Below are 13,515 nucleotides of genomic sequence, written 5' to 3'. Positions count from 1 at the left end.
GTAGCAGTCCTTTACTTTGAGTGACAGTTGACTATCATTACCAAGAGACACTTGGTGTATTTTGGTCGTCTCATCTTTCTTAAAAAGGTCAGTGACAAGCAGAGCCTCTTGTGTGCTCCGAAGTAATGTGAGTGCTGACAAGAAATAAGAAAAACTCATGGTTCCCCAAGAGATATCAATCTGGACAGATTGCTGCAAACTCATCCTTTCTTATGCTTTCCTATGCTAGAAAATTACTATAAACTGTGAGCCGCAATTGTTTTTCACAACAAACACACAAATGTTAGGTCTGGAATTCTTTGATTGACCTTCACTGCTTCCCACTGCCATACTCAAGAGACACTTCATGCGACTGCAGAGTTAATTGCTTCAACTTCAAACTAATTAATGATGACCCGTAATTTGTTCAAATAAATTTGAATACCCCTCCATCCACGCCACTGTCCCCACTCCCACTAATACTTCATAGTTTTCATTACTTCATTGTAAGTAAACCAAAATGATGTAGTTTTAACGATTAACGAAGTATAATTAACAGTGCTGCTAGTATTCATATCATAAAGCATACTGCCCAACTTCCTGTCTGTCAACCTGATTGGGAAAGAGAACACTCTGTTTTATTTCCAATGTAACCGACAGATGAAAACATGCACTCAGAGTGCACTGATGTCCCAACACACACAGGTATTTCTAAGCAACCTCACAGAGAGTCACAGTGAGTTATTGTACACCGTGTCTCTCCAACAAAGCAGCGGCTGGTCTATCTGCACAGAGAGGAATCTTGCATCTCCACGTTGCTGTCGCTGCTGCAGCTGCCTTTGCCAAAGTCACTCAGTTTTCACAGATCTTTGTTGTGCACAGTCACTGTTAATGGAACGAAACCTGATTAGCGCCCCCTGTTGTATCCTAAGAGGTACTACTTCAGCCATCTTTGAGACAATGGCATGAGTTTTGAACAGGTCATTACAGCTTAAACTATGAAACTAAATGACAGCTCTGAAGCCCGTATGAATCCATATAATTTAGTGTCTCCTTGTTATGAGACATAAAAGTTACAATTATAATTTATTAATTAATAATTGCATTGCTGGCTTCTTTTGATCCATGGGAAACGCTGAATTTGCAGCTCTGTGTTTCACTGAAAAGTAATTAGCTTGTAAAAAAAAATTATTATGTTTACCACCCATTGGCGGATAGACCAAAAAGTTAATTTTGGACCCCGGTCCAGGATAAACCACAACTCCAAATAGGACCCAGGAGATTGGTCCTTCAGTCACTACCTACACAAAACAAACAACTAAATGGTTTGCAGTTACTGTCAAGATGCTGGCAGAGCTTCACAAGGCTTAAAGCCTGCTGCCAATAACACGGGCTGAGCCAAACAGCAAAGACAAGGAGAGACACACACAGAATAAAAGATGGCAAAAAAAATGTTTTTCCATTGTGAGAAATGCACATGTAATGCTTGAAAAAAAAAAAAAAAAAAGGAAGAGCTTATGTATTCACCTCACTGAGGTGACATTTAAATAAGCAAGAGCCATTTTCTTCCACAATCCCTCTATCCCTTCCTTTTTCTCCTGGTGCCTCGGTGTCACTGTAATTTGAAGCTGTCACAAACAAAATCCTCCTCACAGACCTTTCCAAATGTCAGGTTGCGTCAAGAGGAATGACAGCCTCCAAAAATCAAGCCCTTAGAAACTTCAGTCCGGGAAAACAGTAGTTCGAGCACATGTGGCTCTTTACGGGCATTCACCGCTCACTCGACGTAACCAGTGGTTGGAGTGACTGACAGCTGTGGATGTTACATCTTCACGTAACTCCAATTATCGCTCAATATATTATTGGAAAATGCTGAATTATTTTAGATCAGTATGATCTTGTCTTTTACCTCCTGCCTGAAAACACTCATGGACTGTATTTAAAAATGGAAGTCGTCTTCCACTTTGAAAAGTGAAGTCCAGGAAGTAGGACGGAAGTGGCAATTAGCCACCAGTTTCATCCATCGGTACACACAGAAGCTGTGCAAAAAGCCTGGTATCGGTCTGCACAACATTTCAGGGACTATGCATTAAGATTTAACATAATACCGGCACAGAGGAAGTTAATGAGAAACTGTTAGCGGAGTGTGCAATCTCGAGAGTCATTTTCCTTCCGTGGGGGGTGCAGGAGTGAGGGAGAGCAAAAGGAGCTTATCAGCTCTCACTCTTCAGTGGCATTTCATGCACCGTCTGCTGCTAGTTCAGCAAGTAGCAATCATCAATACGTCAAACAAACTTGCTGTAGCGGGAGTGGATCCAGACTCCTCAGCCACAACAACAGAGATGTGATTTTTTTACCCCTACCATTTATTTTAAGGGGAGCCAAGCCACCTCTGCATGGGGATCTCCATCCCCTCAAACCCCATCAAGCAATAGCATGTCATTGATGGCATTTACATGTGCAGTTGTTTCAGTTGATAGTGTGTGTCTGATCTTATGTTACTACCAAGGGTGTGGCTTATCCAACATTCACACATAAACATGGAGCAGAGGAGAGACAGGAGCGATGGAAGCTGGTGCGTTACATGCAAAAAAATGCTTGGAAGAGCTTCATTTGGACAAACATCAATCCCAACGTGAAAACCAGACCAAAATATCTTCTTTTTTTAAACACACTGCCTCCAAACCTGTACTCGGTTACCTTGTTAGTTAAACTGTCTTTGTATTCATTTGTTAAAATGAAAGTGAAAATTAAAATACTACTTCAATACAAGGATAAGATGTATTTAATCTACATGTTAAGTGTAAAGAAAGGATTAATTAAAAAAATAATAAGAAGAAAGAACAAGAGCTGCAAAAGCTGCTAAATCTGCATTCTTAAGACACAGCTCATGTGGAGGAAAAAAAAAAAAGCTGTCTGTTCACTGCACCTTGTACACGATGCTGAGCCAATAGAGGTGGTGGGCGGAAACATGGATGTAGAGAGGTTAGAAGAAAAAGAGACACGACAGGGAAGGAAAAGCTTCTCTTGCACCTTATTTCTGTTTTGAAGAAGTTCCATCCCCTTATCTGTGCCATCGCAGCTGCACATTGTGTCAGCATGTCCAGAAGGCCACACTGGTTTTCGGCTTTTTTTAGTCACCCACCCACCCCTTTTCTCTTCCTTGCTGCCTTGCACCAGGCACAGGATCTGAGGCTTTAATATGGCTGCCAGTGAGGCAACAGCCATTTAATAACAATGCAATAGTTCCTCACAGCAGTAGTCCAGTGTCGCTCATGCACCCCGCCGTGTGCAGATGGTACATTGTGGTTTCCAAAAAAACATTCTCCTCCCTGAGATGTTTTTTTCCCCCTTCTTCCAACACACGCTGCCCTTTTAGTCAGCATTATTTAACTCTCGTCTTGACAGAAACAACATACTTATTTTGTAACAGGTCAACTGAGGTGCCCCTCCCTGAGTTATGTGTATGTTTATGTTTGTGTGTCTGTGTGCAAGCATAGTTGGCGGTAAGCCTCTTGCCTGTGCCTCACAGCCTCCTGCAGTGGGGGACATCTGGAGGAGGAGTTGCCGTGTACACAGAGAAAAGAAGAGTTCAGGCCTGAAATATCATCCTCCAAGGACATAACTGGCTTTCATTAACATACAAAAAGGGGAAATGGCAGTGGAGATTTATTCAAATCAACATGGCTAATGTTTCCATGAGCGCAGTCACCTTGCCAAGTTACCCTAAAACTCATTCTCCCCGTCAGTGGCCGTTCCCCCGACTCGCCATTGAAAGCAATTAGGGCACATTTTGATGAAAATGACCAGTAATTTGGTGTAAGGAAAAAGCTTCAGAACAACCATTTCACAAGGTAGATGTTCATTATGTGCCAGCAGGGAAGAGTCTCCTCTTAATAGAGTGTCAGCCATAAACATCCCTCATCATCACCAGGCCTGCCATTTGATCTCACCTCTGGGGCTTCAGTGCCGAGCATCTTCATTCATTTCTTCAGTTTTTCACTGTGTGTTTACTCAGTAATGGACTCTGCCCAGAGAGTTGTTAAGAGGGAGAACAAAGTGAAAGTGCCCGACACTGTTGTGCGGGTGATTAACGACTAAATTAGAAAACAACTCCAGGTCACCTTCTTAAACATTGTGATCGATGATCTAATCCTTGAATCTGATAGCCTTTGTTATGGGTGAGCAGTAACCTGGTTTACAGGTGGAGAAACGCAACAGTTCATTTCCAAAAAAATCACTGTTCTGTAAATAACAAACAGTAATAACATTTTAGGAACCAAACTGGGTTGCTTCATTATTTTGATTACAAGCCTAAGTGATCCACCACTGTCTGTAAAGCCGCAGTTAGCGTTGCCCTAGTTCAACGATGTATGTGCCATTGCTCCTGTCACAGGCAGTTTACAAGACTGGGAACGAGATTCGCCATCTGTCCCACCTCAACGGGGTACACAGAGGGACGTTTTGCACAGTTTTGGCATGGCCGACTTCCCCTAATACTGCACAAATGTTTAGAGACATTACATAAGCAAGGAGACCTCCACGAGGGCAATGGCGGCCAGTACATGCCAAAGAGCGGGAGAAAAAGCAAGAGAGATCAGATGGAGTGAGAGAGCAGCATTTATCCTTTCATTCTCCTGTTGAATAGGACAACAAGCACACATGGACAATGGCACTACAGCCCTGTTGGTGTTGCTTTAGGACCCAGGTAGAGGATACCATACCAACAAAGATGTCCAAGGCTTTTGACTGCAAAGATGTCATGTGGAAATTTTTTATACCTGCAGTAATTTTGTCTAACATTTAAGTTAATACATCCAAGCACATTTTACTATGTGTGTGCCTTCAAACAGAGACTTCTGGAAACCTATTTCAATGCGGAAACTCCAAGCTTGTGTTTTTGGATGTGCAAAACCTTAGATTTAGGGCTTTTTGGAAACAATGAAGTTGACTCCTACGTTCCCTGAGAGGGTCCTATCAATCAGTATTTTGTCATCCACTTGTTGCAAAACACTGCAACCCATAATGGCCAAAAACTGTTCCACCTCACGGTCGGTCCAAGCAAATAAATACTGCTTACTTTCCCCACTGCTGTTGCTCATTAACTGTATTTTATGTAACTAAGCAACTCACTGCACTAGAGTCCATTTGCTCCCTGTTTACACCTGCATACACGACTTGTGTACTTAAATGGTCATTTGATCTATCTATCTATCTATCTATCTATCTATCTATCTATCTATCTACAGTATCTATCTGGCATGTTTAGCAGTGAGTACAGCGTAGCCAAAGAAAGGACACTATGCACAGCATAAGTCCTGGGAGAGGTTTAAAATTCTAAAACATGCAATGGACACCTGGAACCTCATTTGTATTCAATTCTCTCCATGCTCCTTTCACAGGGAAGCTAGATGAGATTTCACCTGAGAATTAAAGCAGCCAACGTGACACAGACACGGCATGTAAACAGAAATAACAAGGAAAAACAAATGAAAAACATACACTCGCCACCCTGACACCACAGCAACATATAAAGCAAAAGGTAACACTAAATTACACACACACTTACATCTAGTCAACCAACCCTCCAACCATAAACAGACAGCTAAAGCTGTTGCAGTGTGCACCATTTCCTAACCAAGATAATGTATTTTTTGGTTTTATTAAGTTCTGAGACCCTGGTTAAAATCCTAATAGCAGTAGCTTGTACATTCTTGCAACTTTCATCTTGCAAAGTTAGAAAACCAAGGAAGAATCATCATCGTGTTGCCGACACAGTGGGTGCTGGCGTCCTGAGGGTGCATGAGCTTTACTGCTCGCTCCCTCACTGTCAGGTTAAAAGCCATCACCGTCACATGCCTCGCAGGGCACATGTTAATGACAATAGCAGCAGTGTGACTGAATTGTCCACACCAAATTGGACACAAAAGGAGGAAGGGGGGAAAATGTATTGGACACAAATGCAGTTGAAGTCATTAGACCATGCATTAATGGCAGGAAATGAAACCGGTCTGAGTGAGACAGTTTCTTTCACATGTCACTTTGTTGTCATTTCATTTAGTCACCACCACAGCTTTGGATTTAAAACGCTTGAATTTCGAACTTTGTCCCTTTGCTTCAAATTTACAGTTTCCTGCGTTTTAGGTTGTGTAGCAGCCTGCTATGTGCCACAGTTGAGTACAGTTCCATTTGGTACAGTACGGTTTGGAATGGTAAAGCCCTCAGTCGGGCTTGAGAACAGTACCTTTACTTGGTAGGCGGGGTGGGCGCTGTGTGAGATATGACATCGACAACGACATCGAACACCACACAACAGACAATGGAGGACATTCAGTAGCTGGGCTTTTTTTCTACTCAGTTTGTGGCTGTTTGTGTCAACAAGATGTCAAGCTGACAATCAGCTGACTGTCGTAAGTTTAGCTCCACCGTACCGTACCATTACTCTGGCACCCCAAGAGAAGGGCACCGAAAAATGGAGCAGTTGGGACCAATTATTTTGGTACTATTCCTAATGGAAACGCAAAAAAATAGGTTCCGTTGACGAAGCCATGGGGCACAGCCCACACCCCGCCAACCAAGTAAAGGTAATGGTTGCAGTCCCAGACCCAGGGCTTTACCATTCCAAACCATACCATACTGTACAAAACCCGACCATACCATGACGGAAACACAGCTAAAATCACTAGACGGCATATTCACAAATATCATATCATATAAATCAAATAATATGAGTGAGTAATGCACGTTTGCCACGCTCCAGTGATCATATTTGCTCTGTGGATTTATTTAAAGATAAAAATGTATTATTAACATTCACCACTGCAGTATAGATCGTTATGAAGTTGAAGTTGTATTGAGCCATCTGTATCACTTACAGGGCTTTTACACACATACGCGAGTATGAGCAGCAGATTCTGTGATAAAGTGTCGAGTAGAGCAGGCTTCTCAGGCTGCCTGTGCAGCCGAGGGATCCTGCTGCTGCTGCTTCCGTGGTGGTCTTGCTCCCTCCTCCACAATCTGCCCTGCAATTAATGATGCACAGTGATTTTCTTGGAAGCCTCTCATACCACCACCAAGACCACCAACCCTGCGTTTGTTGTGTGCATTTTCTCTCCTAAGCACCAAAAGGATAACCGCTGAATTTGTATTCAGTAATGAGACGGGGTCTGGGACTGATGGTGAATTTGTAAGCATGCATCATTTCCCATAATTCCATTTGGTAGTCCTGTAATGTAAAGGCTTGTACATGCAGGTGGCAGTTACGGCAGCAAACCCCCACCCCCCCCACCACAGCTCATCAGGCTCACACATCTCCAAAGAAACCAAGGGCAGGAGAGGAGGAGATATTGCAAATCACATTATAGTACATGAAATTAATCCACTACCCTCCCCAAACATTTGGCCTTCACACAGTTTAACCTTGAAACTGTATTTTTTTACTGCCTCGCATGAGAACTTCATAAAACCCCCCTCCATCACATCCAAAAGAATGAGTCTGACATTATAACAATGGCTCCACCGAGGTAATTCTTCAATAGGATCCTTCACCGCGCTGATGATACGTTGTAATTTCATTTCACTTACGTCTGTTCCACAATGTAATACACACTAGAGCGGGGGCACTTCATGTCCCAAAAGACCACTTCCTCTTTAAGATAATAAAAGCCTTTTGTGCTTGCCTTTGAGAAATCCTTGGTGGATTATGTGAGTGCATATTCGGTAGCACATCAATTAATATGCCTTAAATGAAAGAGTATTAAGTTGTAAGAAAATAATTAATAACTCTAATTGCTGTGCTGCTGCTTTGCCGACAACTATCACTCCATCATGCTAACAGAACGGTCTGACGTCGCCTACAGGAGCCAAAGTGGGAACCTTGTTCGACCTTCCATTTAGTTTTAAGACACTGTACTAACACTTTACAACATGGAAGGGATGCAACTACCAACTGTGGTTAAAAACGTCATGGTTATGGAACCGTAAAGGTTCAGCTACACCAAGTCTTTCTGCTCACACTCTCAAAACAGTATTTTCAGGAGCACAGAGCAAATGACAAGTTACCACAGGGGCATCTGGCAGTTTTTTGATCACCTGTTTCATGTATTTAATATTTAGTTTTTACATTATTTTTATTGAACATACTGTGCAGTGTAGATAAAATGTAGATTTCTAAAAATCTGCATCAGCCATGGCAAAACCAACATTGATAGACCTCTAGTATGGGCTAGGGCTGTCACTTTATCTTCAAAATTCAGTATTATTTCAAATACAGGGTGTAAAGTTCATGTGCGATAATAAAGTGGAATGGCTCGACATAAAAGCGCCAAATGACTGCTACAACTAATCCAGTCACGGCGGAAAACTCCAACACTGACGGTTTCAGAGTAAAACACATCTGTTTGTGTTCGTGAATACTGTGGATCTCTTATGCTGGCCCTATCACTGGATCTAGGCCCTTTGTATGCTACAGAGAATAGCGCTGGCACAGGGTTCCACTTTCCCCGTTACCATGAAAAAGACATCCGCAGCTCCAATTATCCTTTACCCCCGTGTAGCTCCACAAAACACAATCGCTGCCACTGTCGATGAAATCATAGCGATGGTGGAGTAAGTGATGACAGGGGAAAAATCCTAACAGCACCCTTACCCCTGCTACTCATAAGTACACTCACACACACACACACACACACACACTCCTCCATGTGCTGAAAAACAAAGATGCAGAACGCCTCAGGAGAACAGAGAAGCAGAGAAAATGGGTATGACAAGCAAAATGTTTCTTTGAAATATCTTTCCAATATACCATTTCTAAAGGTTAGGGGAGTTTTGAAGCCATGAGAGAGGAGCGCCGGCTGACTGATGATGCCTGTACTTGCTGTGAGTAGTAAAGATACTGAGTGGTTACCACTGCGGCGCTCTGTTTTAAACTTACTTGCAAGAATTACAGTCTTGATCAGTTTACAGCTGTACCTCCACAGTTTTTTTCTTCTTCTTTTTTCAAAAATTGCCATGGCTTTCAGCTAAATCAATCCCGCCTTTGGTGGGAAATAATGAGCATGTTCGCCAGGCTTCAAATGAACACCGTTTCTCCAGAGCTCCTTAGTTGAACACAGTCACATCATGCAGACACTTTTGAGGAAGGCAGAGAAGAGAAGTCTTAGCCTTCGGAGACCAATTAAAAACACATATTCAAATTGACCTAAAAGAAGCACAGTGAGGCATTCACTTAGAGCTCTGCCCCGTCCCTGCAGCTTCACTCGCTGCCAGGTTCATCCGGATTGTTTTCAACTCTGACAAACAAACAATCTCGACTGAGTGGGGGAAAAAAAACTAAGGGGAGAAAACCGCATCTCATCTCTGCAGGATCAAAGACTCCATCGAGAGGTAGCGAGCACACACAGATATACTAATTTTCACACAACATTCGCTTACTTACTTTGGTTCAAAGGACACTGAGGCTGGATTTCCTATACCCAGGTAACATTGTTAACATTGTTTACATGCATACATATTAGATGTTCCTCATTAAAGACAATAGTGAACATTAGATCATTGTAGTTGCCACGAGAAAGACTTCTACTACTACTGTGAGAAACTTTGCACAAAAGAAATTAGATGTTTGCGTCCTCTATTGTCTCCATAATGCTGTAAATACTTATATTCAATATTGAAACCATGTTGCATTACACCTGTTTGTTGAGACAAAACTAATCAGGGCTTTAAATTTGAATGTACCCTTTTTAGGCTTAACTATTTGAGAAAAATGTCAAATTTCGATCAGATTGCTTTTTTCAATAGATATTGCAAATACTGTTTGATATGTTAAATCAAGGTTCCGTTCAATATTCACTGTGTAACAGATTTAAAATGTGCATTACCACGTCTAACCATAAAAGCACTTGCTATTCTATATTATAATGCAAGGTTGAGGACTATGTACTGTTTCCAGCATGTATGAGTCACATTTTTTTTTTTATTTGCATTGATTTGAATACTGAACAGTCAAAAGTAGAAGATTAAACTGCAGCCATTTGTGATGCGTTGTTTCAGAGTGAATTTGAAAACAAGTAATTGCTCAGCTCTATTATGTATTTTGGGTTAATAAATGAGCAATTCATCAATTCTAAAAATTACTATTTCATTTTCAGCCAGCAATGAAACCTACGAAGAAGACAAAGAGGGATTTTTTTCCTCTTTTTTTTAGAAAACAATGACTTAAGCAGCACTCCAGAAAAGCACCAGTAAGAATTTTGTCCGTGACATATTTGGTACTACAGCCCATCGGAGCCGAAGTGACTCTGAAACATGCTCCTTCTCGGTTCCAGGGCACTTTCAGGGAAGCCGGTCCCATAAATCCCTCCTAATGGTCGCTGGCGAGGGAACTTTTTAACACAGAACTTAGCAGCCACTGTTATTCACCCATAGAGCATGAGTCGCGGGATGATGGATGGTAATAAATATTGCACGGGGCTAACAGAGGTCCCCTCAGAGACGTTCAATTGCCTTGAGTGATAGGGTGCTGCTCAGCAACACAGTAGAGGGTGGCAGAGGGCAGGCTCTTCGCGAGGTCGGCTAACTGAGTCTGTTCAATTTCCTCTCTGGAAACATGACAGTACCCATTCTAAGTTATAACACTGTCTCACAACTGGAGGGGGGGAGGGGAGGGGAGGGGGGGTGTATGTGGTGGGGGGGAAGTGCTAAAAGAAATGTCTCAACTTATGTATGTCATGTTTGTTTGTTATGAGTGCAGAGTTGACATGTGATGACTGTGAATGTACCTGGCATGTGAGGGGAAAGAAATGTGGTCAGTGTTACAAACACTTTCCTGCCCGCTCTTGTGACTGGAGCCGGTTTAATGGAGCTTTCTGACAAGGGAGCTCTGTTTGTGCTGTGCTGCCCACCATCTTAAATGCTTCCTGGACAATGGCTGACAACAGAGCAGATGCACAAGCTGTGCACATCTGTAGAGGCCTTATATTCCTTCAGGCACACACACACACACACACACACATGCACCCTGTCCTCACATATACAGACACATGGTCAACCATAAGAGAAGACAAAGGACTGCCTCACTCAGGTCATCACCTGCTCAGCTTGCAAACATCAAGTGAATCATCTTGTTGACTTTGTTCTATTGTGACTAACTTACCATGAACAGATATTTTTTTGTAGAGGAAATAACACCAGTTCCTCATTAATGCAACATGTTTCCTGTTGTCATATTTACACAGTAATCTGTGATTTAATTAGCCCCAGTGATGTGTAAGAATACTTTAGTGTGTGTGTAATTAACAAGTTAACACAAGGCAATTAGCAGCTCATTCATACACTGTCCGGAACCAACAGTGACGATGAACATATGATGCACTCTCCTGGCTCTAATTCTTTCACTGTACACATCAGCACTGTGGCTATAAACAGGACACATTAAATGCAGCAAAGTGTCCAAGAGTGGCAACTATAAAAAGCAGTCTTTTGTGCCGCAACAATCACCATGAACACCAGTCCCAATAGCTTTCAAAGTCACATCCTGAAGAAATTGGCTTTATAGGCCAAGTAACTAAGCAAATACAAAGCATTTGACTTAGACTTAAAAAGAATAAAAGACTAAGTTAAATACAATAAGGTAAACCAGTCATTCCCAGAGACTAAGTCAGGACTCATACATGCGTTGTGTGAGATTTATTTTGCGTAAAAAATAAATCTGCCCAAATAAATTAGCAGATTTTCTTTTCCAGCTTTATACTTAAATAATATGCATTAAAAAGGTTGTGATTAAGTGTCCATATTCTTGGAAATGGTTGGTTTTAAAAAATGGCAGTAGCCAGAAGAGTTATATGATGTACAAATTTACCTTTGTCGCAAATTATACTGTGAATTGGATTTGCAACCGTTTATCGTCTGATTTAAACAACATGAGGTGTGCATTAGTCTCCTCTGCACAGGAGTGCAGCATTTTGCCACCTGCAGATCCTTCACCTAAATACATATACGCCTATATATAATCCTGTCAGGTGGGATTGTCAGGAGCAGAGTGCTATCATCAGATGCAGGTGTGCTTTTATTATGATGGAAAGAATAAAGAAGAAAAGTTGACAGGCAGCCCTGCTGTGATGATGTGTGACATCTTCTCCGAGACTTTTACACATAAATGTGCTGCGTGTAAAAAGAAAAAAAAAAGGTCAGTGGCGCCACTAAATCTAAGACTATTTATTGATGCATTTATTTATTTATTTTAAAGATGCAGAGCTGAGGATGACGTCTTTGACAACATTGAAAACTCAGCCAGGTGTGTTCAGTGTGGTGTGTGTATTAGAGCAGAATATACTGAATGGGCTCCCTGGGTGTAAGATACAACTCCACGACAATGTAACACGCACACACACACACATACGCATATGATACACTTCATATTTGTTTTTCACCGACACACACACACACACACACACACACACACACACTATCTCTCTGTGCGGGGTCTCGCTGTGTGCAGAAAACAATCTAGTCCCCGCGTCTGTTCCTGCACATACATACATAGATACATACCCTTGCTATGTAAAGGTGAGGGACACTTGAACGCAACACTGGAGGAGGAAAATGCGAGTTGCACACATTTAAGACTTTGTTAAAAACCCCAAAAACTATTAACAATAACGTCCCTGTGTGTGAGGCATAAAAACCCACCCGACCGTTCCGCGTCTTCATGGCGCAGTGAGGTGGACACACATGGTCAGAGAGCTGTATGCGGACAGACGGCAGCCCGTCACCACTCACTCACTCACTCATTCACTCACTCACTCACTCACTCCCGTTGAAAAAAACAAACTGTATTAAAAGCGTAAGAATGTAACGAGGTCTTACCTGGAGGAGTGATATCTGGTCTTAAGTTGAGAGGCAGACTTTTTAGGCGCAGGTCGGCGGCGGCGGCGGCAGCATCATCCGCTCCCGCTGAAGATTTGGGAGAAGATTGTGATTTCACCTTATTAATCCTCCGCGCGCTGCAAGAGCGGCTTCTTCTTCTCCTCCTCCTCCTCCTCTTCCTTCTCTTCTTCTGTTAGAAGAAACGACCTGATACGGAGCACAGTGATAACCTAACGCGGTGCAGGCTACACTGTCATAATACGCGTCCTTGTTTTTGTCTTTTCCTTTTATTTTTCTTTCTTTTTTAATAGTACGGCTGAGCGTACAACGCAGAGTGGGTGTGTGTAACTGTTTCACTGCTTTTTGCCCCCCTTCCTCTCCCTCTCTCTTTCTCTCTGTCACTCTCTTTTTTTTATTAAGGCGGGGTCTTGGGTCGTTTAAACCAATGACATAAACCAAGAAGACGAAGAAGCCCGCCCCTCCTCCTCCCCCTCTTCCACCACACACACACACACACACACACACACACACATTCTGCTCACATGGTGGGCAAAAAAAAAAAATGAAGTTGTCACATGATGTGAACTTGATTCTTTTTGTTGTTGTTTTTTTTAAAGTAGAATTTTTTTTAAACAACATTTTAAAGAATGAAGGGCAATACTTTAGTCTGGG

At 42.2% G+C, this 13,515-nt stretch overlaps 1 protein-coding gene across 2 annotated transcripts in view; it reads right to left on the bottom strand.

Annotated features, from left to right (window-relative positions):
• Positions 1 to 13,210, bottom strand: part of ctbp2l (C-terminal binding protein 2, like) — a 101,918-nt gene extending 88,708 nt beyond the window's left edge. Inside the window, exon 1 of one of the 2 annotated variants that reach the window (XM_058620625.1) lies at positions 12,844 to 13,210. The gene's annotated coding sequence lies outside the window, so the exon portion shown is untranslated. The remainder of the gene's footprint in view (positions 1 to 12,843) is intronic. The other variant, XM_058620626.1, reaches the window with a different exon arrangement.
• Between the last annotated feature and the right edge of the window lie 305 nt (positions 13,211 to 13,515).

The sequence above is a fragment of the Solea solea genome, chromosome 21 (assembly GCF_958295425.1).
Source record: "Solea solea chromosome 21, fSolSol10.1, whole genome shotgun sequence".
Classification (NCBI taxonomy): domain Eukaryota; kingdom Metazoa; phylum Chordata; class Actinopteri; order Pleuronectiformes; family Soleidae; genus Solea; species Solea solea.
This window is presented reverse-complemented; position numbering and strand designations above follow the sequence as displayed.